The sequence below is a fragment of the Zingiber officinale genome, chromosome 8A, assembly GCF_018446385.1.
Source record: "Zingiber officinale cultivar Zhangliang chromosome 8A, Zo_v1.1, whole genome shotgun sequence".
NCBI lineage: Eukaryota > Viridiplantae > Streptophyta > Magnoliopsida > Zingiberales > Zingiberaceae > Zingiber > Zingiber officinale.
Genome location: NC_056000.1, coordinates 69,128,866 through 69,133,126, shown reverse-complemented (window position 1 = coordinate 69,133,126; position 4,261 = coordinate 69,128,866). Strand labels below are relative to the sequence as shown.

The 4,261-nt window shown below is 34.9% G+C and overlaps 1 long non-coding RNA gene across 1 annotated transcript; it reads right to left on the bottom strand.

Moving 5' to 3' along the window:
* Positions 1–3,631: 3,631 nt before the first annotated feature.
* On the bottom strand, positions 3,632–4,039 carry LOC122009213. Its single transcript, XR_006119504.1, has 3 exons — positions 3,931–4,039; positions 3,721–3,771; positions 3,632–3,642 (listed from the first exon to the last, which is right to left on the bottom strand). It is a non-coding gene; the product is annotated as an uncharacterized LOC122009213 (long non-coding RNA).
* Between the last annotated feature and the right edge of the window lie 222 nt (positions 4,040–4,261).

The window sequence follows — 4,261 nt, the reverse complement described above, 5'->3', positions numbered from 1 at the left end:
TTTTTTCAAATTAATCTCACTAACACAACACAAGAGAGAGACTCAAATGGGGAGGGAAGAGTTCAGCTTTCACAGAGTTGCTAATGGTCAAGACCACCACCATTTCTCCCCCCTCTGGTTCCACCCTCCTGAGACCAAACCCACATGCCTACGGCGACAGAGCTCCTCCCAAGCCGTACTCACCGAGGAGGAGAGGATGGACATGCTGTGGGAGGACTTCAACGAGAACGACCGAGAAGATCAAGCTACAGAGAAGAGCAAATCACCGGTGGCGACGAACGGCACTGCGATGAGTAGGAAACAGGGGTGGGTGGCCATGCTGAACATGTGGAAGAAGCTGCTTCTTACTAAGAGGAGGAAATCCAAGCAACGGTCAACTTATGAATGGGTATGAGCAAAAATTCACCACCATCATTGCTTGCATTAGCAATTCAAATACTAGATGAAATCTATCAAACTAGTAATATGTGAACTACTGTGAAAATTTTAATAAATAAATTTGGAATGCAAGTGTTTTTTTTTTATAAAGTTACTACTCCTAAAAATCATCAAACAAACCAGGGGATGGATGGAGCAATTTGGTAGATTGGACAGGCTAAGTGGTTAAAGCAAATTGAAAATAGAGTGACAAATCAAGAAGATTGATGAGTTGAGTATAGTAATTAGATAAAATGGCATGGTCAGTGATATTGCCCGGAAATTGAGTCAGATGGACAGGTCGATGACAAAGACATGAATGGTAACGGAAAGAAGACTTGGAGCTAGAATTCAAAGATGTGTTGTAGATTTCATATCTTTATGTGAGGCAAGTGTTAGAGTGTATACTAAAAGCTTAGCTTTTGTAAATATTTATTTTTGAAATAAAAATCACATTTGATCAATATCTATATTTATTTGTTAAATATAATTATTCAATTAATTTATATAGTAGATAACATGGAATGTGGTGTCACACTCAGAAGATCATGTTCTCGGTTCTTTATAAATTATAAATAGTTGCTCGCAACTAAGATGGAAAGGAACAAACCATTAGAATAGTTGCAGTGTAATTAAGTATTAGTTTATCTTGACTAATAAATTACACTTGTACACTCTAAGTGTATTGAGTAGAACCATTTTAGGTAAGTTCTTTTTGTACTGACTTAATAAAAGAACTAGACTTTAGTTATTATGGAAGTGTGTGCTCTTATTCCTAATATAATAACAAGCACATATATTTAATATTTATTTCTTTGACTTATCAAAGGGTGAGTTTAGCTCGATAAATCAATATGTCCGATAAGTTGGGAAATGATATTACTTATAATGTGTGTTGTTGATTATAGAAGGAATCTGTGTCCTAGTTATCTAAGTTGAGAATGTCCCCAAGAGGAGCTCATAAGGATTGTCATGTTAAACCCTGCAGGTGGACTTAGTCCAACATGACAATGAAGTTGAGTGGTACTACTCTTGGAGCTAGATATTAATTAAGTGAGTTGTCAGTAACTTACTTAATTAGTGGACATTCATTATCGTAAACACAGGGAGACTAACACACTCATGATAAGAAGGAGCCCATAATGTAATTTGGGATTGGTGCGGTAGTGCGATAATAACTCTCTAGTGGAATGAGTTATTATCGATGAACTTGAGTTGTGTGTTCAGGGCAAGCACGGGATACTCAAGCTCATCGAAAGGTCAAAACCAATTTCTCCTCTAGGTCCCTGTCGTAGTCTCATTATAGCCTCAAGTCCATCCAAATATAAGCTCATCTTGGTATCCAAGAAGGGGGCCGGTCCAATGCTTGGTGACCAAGCAAGGGCCGACCACATCCTCTTCTATAGGGGCATGCCCTATTGCTTGGTAATCAAGCTAGTAGGGGCCGACCACAATAGTTCAAACAAGGAGGGTTGTTTTAAATTTTTAAAATTTTTTTTTTGTAGAAAACTATAAGTTTTAAAAGAGAGATTTTAATTTTTTTAAAACTTTCCTTATTTGAATTAGGCCACATGTTTTAAAAGAAAGTTTAAAAGATTTTAAAATTTTCATTTTTAAACCATCCTCATGGTTTAAGAAAAAAGGAAGATAAGTTTTAAAATTTAAATTTTCTATCATCATGTTAAAAAAGGAAATTTTATGAGAGAAGTTTTAAATTTTAAAACATGGTTTTAATTTTTAGAACTTTCCTTTTTTAACTCCTACTTTAGGAAAGATAGTTTGTAAAATTTTATAAGAGTTTTTCTTCTTGTAAAATTTTATAAAAAAATAATAAAATTCCTTTCCTCTTATGGGGGCCGACCACCCTTGCTTGGTGCCCAAGCAAGGTTGTCGGCCATGTTTAAAAAAATAAAATCATCAAATTTATTTTTGGTGATTGATTCAATCAAGAGGAAAGAAAAGGAAAATTAAAAGGGAAAAGGAAAAATTAGAGGAAGATTTTAATTTTTGTAAAAATTCTTCCCTTATTTGCCTTGAGCAACTAATATAAAAGAAGGGGTGAGGAGGTTTCATGAGACACAACTCTTATTCTTTTTCTTGGAGGATCTCTTGGTGGCCGACCCTTTCTCTTCTCTTTTTCCCTTTGCTCTCTTTTCCTTGGTGGTGGTGGTGGCCGAATTTTAGAGGAAGAGGAAGGAAGCTTTTGGGTGGTGTTCATCTTGGAGGATCGTCACCCCCACGACGTCCAAGGCGAGGTGAGGAATACGCACTACAACAAAAACATTAAAAGACAACGGTTAAAAACCGTTGTCGTATGCCTTTTAAACCGTTGTAATTGGCAGTGTTGTTAAAAGTGGAAGGCTACGACAATGGTTTTAAACCGTTGTCTTTGAATGAAAAGACAACAGTTTTGCAACGGTTTGAAACCGTTGTCTTTGAATGAAAAGACAACGGTTTAAAACCGTTGTTAATTAGAGCATCTTTCTGCAAGTTGCAATTGTTTTTGGGGCTACGACAACGGTTTTTAACCGTTGTCTTTGAGGGTGATAGACAACAATAATGGTTTAAAACCGTTATCTTTTAAATTATTATATTTTAATACCAATATATCATATTTCAATTTAAATATATTATAAAGAATCATAATCAAGAAAGAATATTCCCACATCAATATCATTCAAAATGTTAGTTATACAAGAATTACAATCACAAAAGAAGAAACATATCTCATGTTCAAATAAAATTATCCCAATACAAATAAATAAATAAACTCTATTTACAACTAATGAACAATAGCCAAAAGACTAGAAACTTTTAATGGTGGTTCATGCCATGTAGGATTGCACTTAATTATTATCAACCCAAGTCCCATCACAATCTTCAACTTGTAGGATTTCATTGGACTCCTCTTTCTCACTTGCTTATTTTTTCATACCATCCTTTTCCAATATGAAGTTGGTGCCGAAGACTTGATAAGGTGCTTGGATGAGAATGTGAAGGGAGACGAGGAGGCAAGCCAAGCCAACCTTGAGGGAAAAGGTCACCCTGTCTGTGTCCTCTCTGGTAAACTCCCACACTTCCATTATCAATTTCCTCATTGGTACCGTGACTTTGCCATTATGATCCTTGGTAGATTTCTTCATGCTTTCTGATTGTGGTGTTGCGTTTGGCGGCAAGCAAATGTCGATTTGAATACTGCTACCTTTCTTTCTATTCATTGTAGTTCTACATGTAAGAAAACAACATCGATAGCACAGGTATAGATGAAAATTTAAAAAATAAAAGTCTATCTATATATCTTACCTGAAGAATAGGGTGATTGTTGATGTATATGAAGCTAGCTCTTTGTTGGTGCTGAAATGAGTGAATGGAGAGATCGACATCAGAGAGCATTTAAAGAGAATTGGTAGATGAGATCATGGTAGTGCATCATTATTCTATTGATTGACAACAGTTCAAGGGAAAATCTAACATGTAAATATAGTTATATAAAGAAGCTATTGTAAAACTTACTTGAGTCAAATTGCTAACTTGGATATTGAACCTTTGAATGACTGCAATAATGTTCCTCTTTGGCACTGTAGTTTCTTCAATAAGGCTACTTGTTATATATCTATTTAAACACACACTTTAAAATTTAAACAATGTTAAATAAGGTCCAATGCATTATAAACCAAAAATTATAACAAGTATGAGGTCAAAAAAACATTGAACAACCGACATAAATCTTAAATGAGTTTCATATGCTAAATAAACTCCATCAAGAAGCTACTACTTGATTAAAGGATAAAGTTTCTAGTCTTAGTGAAAGTGCAGACTCAACTTGCAACTTTAATCAACTTAT